This window comes from Neophocaena asiaeorientalis, unplaced genomic scaffold (genome assembly GCF_003031525.2).
Source record: "Neophocaena asiaeorientalis asiaeorientalis breed wild unplaced genomic scaffold, Neophocaena_asiaeorientalis_V1.1 scaffold158, whole genome shotgun sequence".
Taxonomy (NCBI): domain Eukaryota; kingdom Metazoa; phylum Chordata; class Mammalia; order Artiodactyla; family Phocoenidae; genus Neophocaena; species Neophocaena asiaeorientalis.
Window position 1 is genome coordinate 3858978 of NW_020174917.1, and position 15072 is coordinate 3874049.

The window sequence follows — 15072 nt, forward strand, 5'->3', positions numbered from 1 at the left end:
ATTTGATTTTAAAATGCTATGTCTCAAACACAACATGACAAATATATTTTTTTTAATAAATTTATTTATTTATTTTTGGCTGAGTTGTGTCTTAGTTGCGGTGTGCAGGCTTCTCACTGCAGTGGCTTCTCTTGTTACAGAGCACGGGCTCTAGGCACGCGGACTTCAATAGTTGTAGCACACGGGCTTAGTTGCTCTGCGGCATGTGGGATCTTCCCGGACCAGGGCTCGAACCCGTGTCCCCTGCATTGGCAGGCGGATTCTCAACCACTGCGCCACCAGGTAAGCCCATGACAAATATTTTTATACCCCTTTAACTTTAGTAATAAAAGAGGGTAGTAAAACAGAATGCAAAGGAGTTAATTTTCTCATCTGATTTTTAATATTTATGAATGATGTAAAATAAAATCTGGTGATTTTTTAAATATATACATTTTCCCATAATAGTTAACACAAAATTATGAATAATTTGGTTTTATGAATTGAAACATTATAACAAATTGGTGTAAGAATTACACTCATACATACACACACACACACACACACACACACACAATGACAAACTGACCACTTTTCAGTCTGGCTTATAATAAAACTTGTGGTTACTCTGTTTTTGACCTGGGTAAGGTTTGCCTAGTTTCCCGTACCAGATGTTAGCTTGCTGTGGTAAATATTTTGCGTCTGAAACTACTGAAGTGAGTCCATGTCTAACTAATCAAGCATTTCCAACTGTACCATTGTTTTTGTTCCAAAATGTTGATTCAAATATCTAATTGCTAATGTAGATGCAATTCATCTGAGTCATTAGATGATTAATTTTTATAACAGTTATGTGCAATCTACGTGGTGGTGTGCTAACAATCTGTTTCATTCATTTCGTAATTGCCATCTGTTAGTATTAATGTGGTAGAATCTGCCACTGTCATATAAAATTACAACTAGGAGATGCTTATAGTAAGCAGTACTCTAAGTAGTAGATCATTATTACTGACACACTAAACACATACGCAGGATGGCTGTTAAATCTTGGAAATTTCAGTTGAAAATTATGTTTAATATTAGCATCTTTTCTCTTTAAATCTTGTATAATTTTGTTCTTTCACGGATTCCATTTACAAGAAACTAATGCACTTTCAGTACCAACATATCATGTCTTAAAAATGGTATCATTTGCTAAATGGATTTTTGTGGATTAAGTAGGTATTTGGTCCTATGTTACGCACTGTGGATATAAAAATGAAAATATTAAGCACCTACTATCAAGGAGTTGGTATTTTTGTAGAGTGCAGATGATAAGGACATAAATTTAGTTATAATACAACTATAAGGTACAAAATACAGGAAAATTTGTTCTGCATAGGATTGTATTCAGGTACATATTTTTAAAGAGGTTGATAAGTAATAATCTTGATTCTTGTCAATGGTTAATTTTATGTTTCAGCTTGGCTAGGTTATGGTACCCAGTTATTTGGTCAAACAGTAGTCTAGATGTTGCTGTGAAGGTATTTTGTAGGTGTGATTAATATTTATAATCTATAGATGTTATATATATATTATATATATAGTATATTAGAGAGATTTCTAATATATATATTAGCAAGAGATTTATGTTGAGGAATTGACTCACATGATTGTCTGAACTCTTGTAGGTCAAAGCAGCAGTATGGAAATTCAGGCAGGATTTTTATAGTCTTGAGGCAGAATTTCTTTCTTCTAAAGGAAAATGCAGTTTTTGCTCTTAAAGACTTCAACTGATTGGATGAATCCTACCCATATTATGGAGGGTCATCTCTGTTTTTAAACATTTATATATGTGTGCACGTGTATTTATAGAGAGAGAGAACAGAGAAACAGAACCAATAGGTTCCATGACAAATACATATATAGGAGATATAGATATCAGTTATGTATTGTATTTATATATTATATATAAATCATATATATATATCATATATATGAGGTATATATGTTATATATGTATAAGTCACTTGGTGATGACCCTGCAGGGTGATTACAGATTCTAAATTTACACCATCACTAACCATAGAAGCAGTTTATAAAGAGAGATTATGAAGGATGAAATATTTTGGCTGTTAGAGGTAGAACATCTGGTTTAGCAACTGAGAGCAGGAAAGAATAAGGGAATAATTCAATGAAATAGCATTAATTATTAGGATATACATAATAAGGTATGAAAAAGGTGCTCTATGTCTTAGTTTTAATACGTTTTGAACAGTAAGCATGGAAAATGGTATATTTCATGTAATTTGATCTGAAAGACCTAAGTCCATTTCTAATTATTTGGACTTTAAAACATTCACTACTATTATTCTAATTCCTATGACATTGCAATACAGATGACTTGTAACTTCTTACAAAGCCAGAAAATCTATAAGAAGCAATTTTTAGATTCATAAAGTGTTTGTTTTTTTTTTACTTTTAAACTTGAACACAACTACTATGACCTTTCTTGATACTTTGTCTTTAGCTCTTTAGATTCTATCTTATTCTATTTACTCCTCTTTCCCAAAGGCCTAAAATTTAAGTCATATTGCCACTAAGGAATATCACATTGACCATGTTTTCTGAATAATTAGGTTAAGCTTTAGGCAATTTACACCCAAAAACCTCTGATAAGTTGTCATACAATTAAACTGGATTTAATCATTCGTTTCATACTTCAGAGGATGTATTCTCGTGTGGAGAAAATGAAGGGATAGAATATTGATTCAGAGGCTTTAGTTTGCTGACCTCTGTCTCAAAGCTTCAAATTCTTCAATTAAATTGTATTCATTCAAAAAAGATTTCTTGAGAGCCTAAAAGATGATTGGTACTTTACCTCCTTAAGATATTTAACAGATATCCAATTATATATTGTTGCATAGTGAACTTCTCCCAAATTTAGTGACTTAAAACAACACACATTTGGTAATATCTCACAATTTTGTGGATCAGTAGATAGGGCAAGGCTGGATTCCAGGCAAAGCTCAGCTGGACAGTTGTAAATTGGTGATATTCTGCTGAAAGCTGAGCTGGCTGGAAGTGTTCTTAATGTCTTCACTCACATGCATGGACTGTGCCAGGAAGGTTGAAAGGCTGGAAATGGCTGGTCCTTTCTCTCCCTCCATGTAGTCCGAGTTTCTCATTGTGGCTTCTCCAGGTGGGTGGGTGGGATTCTTACACAGCAACTAAAAGCTCCAAAAACGACTAATGCAGAAGTTGGCATCTTTCCTAGAGACACAGCCAGAAACTCTCATAATATCAATTTTCCATACTAACGGTAGAACAACTCACAGGCCAGCAGAGATGGAAGGGGAGGGGTGGATTAGACAACAGTTCAATAAGAGAATGTTGAAGAATTTGTGGTCATTTTAAATCTAACAATAGCCTGCTGGCAGGTCACAAATTCTTTACATGTTTCACCCCCCTTTCATGACCTACGAAGTCTCCTCTTAGTATTATTATATTCTCCTCTTTCAGGACATTACATCTAAATCAAATCCAAGTGTGGATGAGGTTCCTTCAGTGTAGTTCCACATATATAGTTTCTCTCAATCTAAAAACTTGTGAATTCAATCAAGAAACAAGTTATTTATCTTTTGCATACCCAACATACATGGTGAGTCAGTCATAGGATAATTGTAATGGACACTTCTATTAGCAAGTCATTGGGGCTGAGGGAGGTTAGGCAAATAGTGCTCGTTGGTGGATTGCAATGCTGAAATCCAGCTGGGCATGTGTTGTCAATTCCTTGTTTAAGCCTTACTTCTCTTCCCAGAAAAAGATTCTCTGCAGATCTTGGCTCCACCCTCTGAATCTCGTTTCTGCCTCATGAGAGAAATAGCTTATGTTTACAGGTGAGTGTATTTGGATCTGCTTCTGCTTGCAGTACCTGATAGGGCCAAAGGCTTCCTTTTATATTGTGCTGCCTTTCTGTCTTTTGGTTCAAGATGTTATAATACCTTTAAAAATGTCATGAGCTTCCTCTTCCTTAAATTATACTTTATTTCAGTAGTCAAAAGCCACACCTTTAATCCTTTCTGAGACAGTTATTCTGTTCATTGAGGTGACAGACAAGGTGTTCTGTGAAAATACTAAGATCGTAAATTTTTTTTGTCTTGTTTTTATAATGTTAGAGGTCCTTTTGTACAGAAGAGAGGTCCTAAGAGTTATGCCTTAAGACTCTCAAGGCAAGAATCATGAAAATGCCTCTGTACCTCAGACTTCTGGGGACACAAGACAAGAATACTTTCATTTGGTTAGGGGGGAGTATGAGGTTTCCCATAGAAAATGGAGGACACTAATGCAGTATTCTCAATACCACAATTTTCCCTAAAAATACTTTTTCATATAAATCTCTAGGCGGTTTATATGCAACTGGTGAGTGTAATGAGTATTTACTGTCAAATAGCTGTGTGACCAGTCCTATACTAAGGAGTCTAAGGGTGCTACTTGCATCAATATTGAGACTATGATGGTGTTTTTTTATTTATTTTGCTTGGCTTTGAGGCTTTATCTTACGTGACTTTCTAGGATAACTAAAAATTCTTCCTTCTGCACCCTGGTACATACTTTAATATATCCTTTTATTTCATCAAATATTATATTATCATAAATGTGATTATTCCAATAACAAAATATAGATTGTGATATATTTATCTTCTTCCAATTGCAGAGGGAAGCTATCATTTATTGAGCTAATGTACTATGATATGAAATTATATCATGAACTGTTCCAGGGTCATGCATATACACAATTATAAAAACATACTTTCAAAAGTTTTATTAGATATGTATTTGTATTTGCACTTCATAAACAAAAAAACTGAATATTTGAAGGTGTTAATTAATTACTCAAGGTCATATAACTCCTAATTATCAGAGCTAAGTTTTTCTCTGTTTATTAGCTAGCTCACATGATGTTAAATGAGAAAAAATAGGTTTAAAATACGTAGATTCTATGTGATTAAATGTGGCTTGGAAACTTAGGTCTTTTATTTCCAAAGCAAAAATCCTCTGCATTACACCATATGCATGTGTTTTTGCATATTCAGATGTGTGAATAGCTACGCAACTGGAAATTAGTTTCAGGGCATAGCAATGTCAGAGATAGTAGCCACTTGTGCAAGAAATGAAAGATAATGGCACAAAAGTGATGGCAATTGCAGGACACTGGTTAAAGGATATTGGTTCTCTCCTGTTGCTGAATGTGAGCTCAATCCTTGGGACATACACAAAGAGAGAACAAAAGTTTGCTAAGAATTCACAAAGACACAGTTTGCTAAAGGATTCACTGTACTGAAAATAGGAATTTCTTCATTCCTCTCTTAGAGAATATGTAATTATTAAACATGAAGGAATATATGTTTTTTAAGCATGACTCAAATTATTTCTATGAAGATTCCATGTGCTAGTTGAAAGGCCATGTTACGAAACATATCTTGCTGACTTCACATTAAAATAGCAGAAAACACATGTTGAGAATTAGAATTATTATTCATTGAACATTTCAATAAGAGTCCAATACAAGAAGATACAGAATTCAACGGTTTCATTTTTGTATATTTCATATCAATATTTTGATATGATATATTCTAGTGTGTCACTGACATGTGGGAAACAAAGCATAGAAAATAATGTTAGAGGTATTTAGTTCAAAAATTGTGAATCAAGATATAGTTGAAAATTTTTTTTTAAATATATGTTTAATTGCGGGGAAGGGATAAATTAGGAATTTGGGATTAACAGAGACGTACTACTATATATAAAATAGATAAACAACAAGGACCTACTGTATAGCACAGGGAACTATATTCAATATCTTATAATAACCTATAATGGAAAAGAATATGAAGAAGTATATATATATATACACATACAGATAGGTATAACTGAATCACTTTGTCGTATGTCTGAAACATTATAAATTAACTAAAGCCAATGGCACATTTATTTATATATATTTATGTTTAATTAAAATATATAAGAGCAGCTAGCAGGAAGAAAACAAAATGAAAGCCCAAATGTATTCCATTAAGTAAGAAAAAGGAAAAAAAATGTTGCTGAAAGCTCATTCATAGAGAGCTTTAGAAGCTAAGAGTGTCACTTTAGCAATAAGTCTGCCACTACACCAGGCACCTCAAGCACTGTGTATGGAAAGAGAATATCAGTCCATAGAAACTCTATGTGACTGGGCAGGCGAACGCTATACTTGTTGTAGATAGCAGCAGAGCCCTGCTGGAGGTGTTTCTCAGAAGTACTTATAGTGAATTATTCTATTCAAAAGATAAACAGAATGTCCTACACTGTCTTGCAAATCAAAATAAAGTGAGATCTCTTCTCTTTAATGCTGTAGATGACTCTCTCTCTAGATATTTGAGCTTGCAACCTATGCTCTAAAAATTTGACAAAAGTAAGCTCTTAATTTTGCTTCGGACTGAGATGAAGCACTGTCTGTCAGGAAATAAAGACTATTTTGCAAAAGTGTTATCACTCAAGCAATGGAAAAATGCCAGTTCAGCTTAAAAATGGGAATGATGGCAGGCAATTTAGGTGGTAGTAGATAGTAGTACTAGACTTTGCCAGTGGCCAAATAGTATAATAAATGATGCAGGAGTATCTATTTAATAGTGATGGTGAAACAAGAAGGACATATTTAAGGATTCTGATTGCAATATTTCTGAAACAGACTGGACTTAGGAATTAAAAATTGATAAAAAAAAGTAAATTACCAACATTTGTAATTATTTCCTTAAACCTTGATTTAAAACATGTAGAGTGATACAGATCTTTAATGGTCATGTATTGTAGGATCAATACTTTTTGGTAAAAGGAAAGCATATGTTGGAAAATCTAGGATTATATTCTGACAGATAAGTAAATTGGGGAAGTATTCCTTATTTAGCCTTACATTTATTACAAAATCATTTACTAATTGCTTGCTCTGTTCCAAGCATTTCATTGTGAAGGATGATAATCATGCTGTCCAGTGTAGGTTTAAAAACAGCCATTTATAGCACTTTTCAATTAAGGAGTTTCTTGAAGAATGTTTTTATTATGTTTTGATTTCAGTTTATAAATTAACCAAATATTGATCTTTTTAAGTGATGTAAGACACAAAGTAAAATAAGTCATTTTAATCAAATGATTACGTGCATTAAATATCTAGAAAAAAAGTATTTCAACTATTATTTGTACGTATGTATGTCTCAAGAAAATATTACTAAATTAGCACAAACGTGTTTCATGTATTTAACAGATTATGCCTCAACTATTTTCAGTCCTTATAGATGCCATTGGCCACTGAATAGAATCTGAAGAAAAGCTAATTAAACTGTTCCATTTTAAGCAATTTATTATGAATTCTATCATTTCAAACATGACATTTAGGTACATTTATTTTTATGGAAACACTTTCCCTTCCCTTCTTCCTCCTTCTCTCTCTCGCCCTCTCTCTCTCTCTGGCATAATAATCCCTCACAACACAAGATACCCATATTCTAATGTTCATGAACCCGTGACTATGTTACCTGACAAACATAAGGTAAAAAGTATGTGCAGAGATGATTACACATCTTGAGGTGGGGAGATTATTCTCCTTTACTCAAGTAAACCCAGTCAAATCATATGAGACATTAAAGCTGAGATGCTTTGCTCGCTGAGGTCAGAGAGAGAGAGATGTGATGAAGGAAGAGAGTCAGAAAGATGCAACATTGTTGACTTTGAAAATTGAGTAAGAGGGACAAGAGCCAAGGAATGCATGAAGGTCTCCAGAAGCTCCTGCTGTGCCTCCAGAAAGGAACACAGATCTGGCAACACCTTGATGTTAGCCCAGTGAGAGCCATGTCAGACCTTCTGACCTCCAGAACTATAAGACAATACATTTGTGTTGTTTAAGTCACTAAATTTGAGGTAATTTGTTACAGGAACAATAGAAAACTAATGGATTATTCCTCTCTTCATTTCATAAAAAGTGGTAAGGCACGATATGTAGCTCTTGTTTAGGAGAGAGGGCATATGTCTATAGATATTATATTTAATAATCGTTGTAAAAGAAAAAAAATAGTTGTTTTCAGATAATTTTAGTGTTTGTTTCATAGCACATTGGATCTATAAGAAACTAAAAATTTTACTTTGACTCCGTAAAGATGAGCATTCAAGTAACTTGCTCCCATCTTGTGTTGCACATCTGATCTAGAACATGCGTAAGTATTCTATTAGGGAATGTTTACACTGTTTATATCACATTGTTGCTCATTTAAAAGTGGTAAGGCACGATATGTAGCTCTTGTTTAGGAGACAGGGCATATGTCTGTAGATATTATATTTAATAATCGTTGTAAAAGAAAAAAATAGTTGTTTTCAGATAATTTTAGTGTTTGTTTCATAGCACATTGGATCTATAAGAAACTAAAAATTTTACTTTGACTCCGTAAAGATGAGCATTCAAGTAACTTGCTCCCATCTTGTGTTGCACATCTGATCTAGAACATGCGTAAGTATTCTATTAGGGAATGTTTACACTGTTTATATCACATTGTTGCTCATTTAAAAGAGACTATGGTGCCAGACATGACTTTGTCAAAGTACTCTTTTAATGAAATAAGAGCTAATATTACAAATAACTCCTATGGAGAAAAAAAAGGAGCATTGATTTAATCAATTATCATACAAGGCAGGACAATAACTTAGTATTAGATAATTAGTCACAGTTGTGAAATTCATTAAATGTTACAGAGAAATGCATGCAATTAAATGGAATTTTTTGGCATATCCTGACTCCCAGTTTAATTTCCCCACTGTTTCTCCTCTCATGAATTATTCATATTTTCTTTGTAATGAATGTAATATTTTATTATTACAATAATGTATCATTTAAAAGTTTCTATAATGTATATTTTGAAATATATAGGTTTATTAATTTAAAATGTCTAATACAGTATTTAGGTGCAGAAATTTCAGGTTTTTTGAGGTTATATACATATCTACCTGTACAAATTCTTAACAGATGTCCCTTGAAGGTCTTTTATATGTCAATCTAATTAATTTTGCAAAAATGTATCTTATAAATTTTAACTGAAATGCAAACAAGGATTTATAATTTTAGATGATTAATTATGACGGTTCACAGCATTTTAGAGAAGTTAGAATTCTCTTTCATCTAAGTTCCCCCTTCCATCACTTTGCTTCTTGTGATCAAGGGTAATAATTTATCTCTCCTGCCACCACCATGTGTTTTTTCCCATCCTAACACCAAATACGTGGCTGTATCTTTTCCAACACCAATTCTCCAATTCCCTGACACCAACTGGATGTCCAGTAATTAAATTCAGTTCTGACACTAACTACCTAGCATTAACATCATCTCCACAGGTGAGGGCTCAGACCCACAAGACTGCCCCTACTTCAGATGCCAGCGGCAATGGGGTGCCCAGGCTACCTGCACTTCTGTCTGACTTGGCTACAAATTCAGGGTTCCCACAACCCACTTCTCAGGTTCAATGATTGACTAGAAAGACTCACAGAATTTGGGAAAGTGCTTTACTTACTATTCCTGGTTTATTATAAAGGATGCAACCCAGAACAGCTAAGTGGAAGAGATACATAGCACAGGTTCTGGAGGGAGAGACACAGAGCTGCCATGCTCTCTCCAGGGCACAATACCCTCCAAGCACTCCCTTGTATTCACCAACCTGGAAGCTCTCCGAACTTCATTGTTTAGAGGTTTTTATGGAAGTTTCTTTACTTATGCTTGCTTCATTAAATCCTTGTCCATTGGTGATTGAACTCTTTTCCCAGCCTCTCTCCTTTCCTTGGAGTTGGGAGAATGTGTATGGGAGTGAAGTTCCACGCCTTTAATCATGGCTTAGTCTTTCTGGTGACCCGCACCCATCCTGATGCTATCTAGGGGCCCAGAGCCACCAGTCATTCATTAGCATACAAAAGGCATTCTTATGACTTGAGATTCTAAGGGTTTCTGGATCTCATGTCAGGACCCTGGGACAGAGACCAAATATATAGCTGTTGTTACATCACATCTTCACTGTGATTTTACAGCCCTTTTACAACTTTCAATATGGACCCAAACATTTCTGGTTCCAGAATAGGAGGAAGCTGATTATACTTTAATCCATGGGGGGGTTGAAGTTCATTCCTTGCCATAGGTTTATGAACACATTTTTTTGGTTAGTTGTTATTAGAGTCATACATATCGAGTAAGGAAAAACCTACCAATCTCTGAGGGTTGGTCTAGCTTGATAGCTTCAATAAGCTCATTACAAAATAATCCAGTATTTGTTGGAAAAACCAGTTTGGTTAGTGTATGTGGTGGTATGAAATGTTATAAACAATGCAGACAAACAGATGAATGAAATGTGATCCCTGATCCTAAAGCATCTATAATGTAATAAAATAGTTATTCTGTTTATTGAAGAACTAAATCTTCAGAAGATGTCAGTTTTTCTTCTGAAAATTTACCATGGCACCTGGAAGTCAGGCTGATTTCTTTCTCCTTCAATATCCTCTCTATCAACCCTCTGACACATTGCAATGCCTCTCCTTTTTAATTTTGACTTGTGCTTTGATAGTAAGAAAAGTCTTACTTGTTCTAAATATTTTCTTTGTTTTATTGTTATATCTCTTGAATAGTCAACACTATAAGAGCTGCAATTAGATATCTGAATCTTTTTTATGTAATTGATCATTACTTTCAACTGACCAAATTTCCATTTAATGGACTCCCACATAGTAGACCTTAAAGTGGAAGATATGTGTGCCACATTAGAAATAAAATTTAGAGTTTTTCAGTTGCTCAAAATTTAAAAGGTCAACCTCTGTACAGTCCAGAAAATCTGATGAATGTGAATTCAGTAAAACCCTTTATTAGTAGAATAGAAGAAGCACGAAAAGAAACAAGTGTATATAACTGAAGCTTATAAATTTATATTTAAGTACAGTTTAAGTAAATGGCATCCTTGTTCAATGACTGCTTTTCTCAATCCATTAAGACTCTCTTCTTGCTACAAAAATAGATCAGCCATTAAATGTCTGAAATGCTGGCTTACTGTCTATTACCATAAGGACAAGAGAAAAAATTAAAGACAATTGTTGACAAATATTGTTAAAGAGAAAACTTTCTACTGACTGGGTGGAAAATATTTAGAAAAAGATAACTGAAAATAATGTTTATACAATAGCTAATGTACAGTTAGGGTATAGAATGGATCAATTATTTTGTTTCAAAAATTCTGAGGTTCAAACTTTCTTATATCAAATTAGTTATTTTATTAAATTTTAGTAGATTATGATTTTTCAGCCTTACTATGAAAAATAAGAACAAATTAAGCAATAAATTGTAAATATGTTCTTAAAACTAGTTATAGTCATTTTGACTAAATTTCCTTTTAAAATTGAGAATGTCTTCCAGTGTATGAGGATTTAATTGTTTATATAGAATTTTTCATTGGTGAGTGAACAGCAGTTTTGGCATGAAGATTATTTTAAGCTGAGACATTTGAGATTCAAAAGATGTAGAAAGAAGTCTTTTGCAAGCTTCCCTTACTTGATTAAAGGCAGAACCTTCTGAGGGGAGGCAACTATAATCTCCCCTTCAAGGCAGCTTCACTCCTAGAGAGTGTAATTGCTGTAAATCCCCTTTCTGGGGGAGTTTCACCACTAGAAAGAAGATAGATCTGAGGAGATATTGCATGAGCAAACATTATCACAAACTTCGTAACTTACATTTGTTTACCCAAAAGCTCATTGGCTTCCCCTGCACCACAAAATAAGCCCATTTGTTCTTCCCATGTTAAGTCTTTTCTCCCCTCTCCCTTTCTCCTAGCTAAGTGGAGATATAAACCCATTTCTCTAGTTACTCAGAGAGCCAGTTCTTTTGTGCACCTTCAAATATACCTGCATATGAATATACTTAACTCCTTTAATCACCTTTAATCAGGCTTTTGTTTGTTAACTCCCAGGCCCCTAATCAGTCAAATTTAATGGGGTAGAGGCAAAGTTTTCCTCCCAGCATGGATCAGACTTCTCTCTTATTTTTTAAACTGAACTTCCTCAATTTATAATATGATATTGTCTTAATGTGTTGAAGGTCAATACACAATTTTCAGATGCATATTTTCTTTTCAATCAAGAATAAAGTTTGCAATTTTTAGCACAAATTGATCTAGGAAAAGCATCTTCATAATTATCAAAGCAATAGTGGAATAATATATAGCCCTGATGAAGTGGTTCTCAAAGTGTGGTTAGTTAGCAACATGCCATCAACTAAGAACTGTTAGCAACATTGCCGTCAACTAAGAACTGGTTAGTAATGTCTCACCCCAGACCTATGGAATCAGAAACTCTAAGTTGGGTCAAGCAATCTGTATTTTAATAGGCTTTCCAAGTGATTCGGATGCATGTCTTCCTCTCTGTCAAGATCTCTTCCCTTTCTCTGTCTCATTAGTTTACAAATCAGGATATGTCAACATTCTTTTAGTTTCTTTAGCTTGGTCAGCAATATGCTAATGTCTTCTTCTTGTTTTAAATGGAATTATATTTTTCCATAAAAAACATAAAGTGAAAAACATTTGCCAAAGATTGCCTTTCTTGTTCACAAGCCCAAATTCCTAAGAGAGAAAGGCAGTTGTCCAAATATCAATATTTTTTTAAATTATAAATTTTAAAAATGTATATGGGGAATCCCTGGTGGCGCAGTGGTTGAGAGTCCGCCTGCCAATGCAGGGGACACGGGTTCATGCCCCGGTCTGGGAAGATCCCACATGCCGCGGAGCGGCTGGGCCCGTGAGCCATGGCCGCTGAGCCTGCGCGTCCAGAGCCTGTGCTCCGCAATGGGAGAGGCCACAACAGTGAGAGATCCACGTACCGCAAAAAAAAAATTAAAATAAATAAAATAAAAATTAAAAATGTATATGCTTTAATCAAACAAGTTTTAAAACCTGCTGCTGACTAAATGAATGGCAGAATTTTGGCAATTTCTGAATTAATGATGTTACAAAAATGTTAGTATCATGGCAGAATTATTGGCAAGTCAGTCTCATCTTGTGCTTTCCTATATTGATCTATAAAATCTGATGTCTTAAAGTTTAAAACTAAATTATAATAAATCATTTTGTACACATTCATTTCAGCCTATATTCTGAAAATTAATTACATAAGCAGATTTCCCTTTGCAGGTGAAATAATCCCCCAATTAAAAATTGCTCAGTTGTGAGCTTAAATTTATAAAGGCATGATTTGTAGTATCTTAGCAAATAAAATTGTAAAGAAGCTAAACTTTGTTTAAAATATTTCTTATGCAACAGGAAAAAATAAAACACTTTGAGCAAATATTATCTGCCTATAACCAACTTTTCCATAGGAAAATATTTTTAAGGAATAAAAAGAGATAATAAAAGTTCTTATTTGCCTTTTCTAAATCACTAAATGATAAATTTCAAGAAATTTATGAATACTAAAATTCATCTCACTTTTCTTTAGACTTCTAGTTGCCAATAAATCATTACAGTATATCAGTGTATCTCTTGTCCCTGTTTTACTCATTGTCTTTTCTGTGTAATATTCTATTTACCATAGAAAGGCAAAATATTACATCAAAAGAGAAACTGTATTTAATTAGAAAATACTGCTGAGGTGTGACCTTAACTTAGTTTTTTTTTAAAGAAACAAAGGTTCAGTGTTTTATATGTGACTTGTTTAATTTTCATTCATACCCATGGTAATATTCAAATTAAATATAATTATTTCCCTGTCTTCTGAACTTACTGTAGACTTCTAACACCAAGACTGTTGCCCTTCAGGGACCTAAAGTGAATTGTCACTGCTGATCTTCAACTTTGCTACAGACATTGTGATTCATATGTCAAGTGATAAATATGCCTATGACCAACAGACATAGTTTTCTGATACAGTTATGCACTCAAATCTGACAGAGATGAGAAATGTTTGCCATTAGAGCAAAATAAAGATGTAGGATTGTTCCCTTTGTGAAGACCACGTGTAGCTTGTGAAGTTTTGACGTTTATGAGAAATAAAAGTAGGAACTTTTGAAGGTTTTTAATCACTCTTACAAGGTTTCTTGCTGTTTTCAAACCCTTCAGAATTCGAAATGATCAGATCATACAGGGAATTGATGCTGTAAATCAATGAAAGAAAACAGAAGTTAAAAACCCAGAAGACATGAAATACTTCTGCCTAATACCACCCACACAATTCCTCAGTTCCAAACTAGTTCATTACACTATATTTTATTGTAGGAATACTATGACCTGGTGTGATAAAACTGGAAGATTGATCCGCAGTGACACACCAGTTTTGGGAAAAGTAAGAAAATACTCTAAGTGTGCATTCAACGTATTATATCTGCCTCTAATATTCCTTGCCTTCTTTAATCCATATTTTTCATGGTCCACCTCTACTTTTTGTGTGTGTACAAACATTCTTTCTCTCAGAAACTTTAATATAATGTATAAAATAACTAGGTTTAATTGTTCCTGTCTGTGGTTACTAAACTACTAGTAGTAAATAAAATTCAATATGACACTACCAAATAAAGTTTTTAAACATGTGGAAAAAAAGAATCCTTAATGTCTATTAGGTCAGTCATACATATTTTCTTAAAAACTAGAAGTTTATGTTTTGCCTCAAAATATGTAATTTCCCCTCCTTCCCAAAAATCATGTCAATACCAGATAATATTTGACAATTATGACCAAAATATTGTCTTTCAACCAAAAGTAAGAATTTAGTTTTCAAGATTGTCATCTGTAGAGCAATATGATAATATTTCTTCATGTATTCAAAATTTAATTTAAAAATGAAATTCCAGCTTAGAAATAATATACAACCCAAATATACAGAATATAAAGTTATGCAAAATTGGATTAAGTTACTTTCATAATGTATCCAGAACATTATTAGATCATTGTTGTGTAGTTTGTTACAGAGCAAAATTGATGAAATAAATTTAAATATACCACATATTTGTTTAATAAAAATACAAATCAAGACATTTTCTACTTGTATAATATTAGTTTTAAAATCTATATTTTTCAAAGA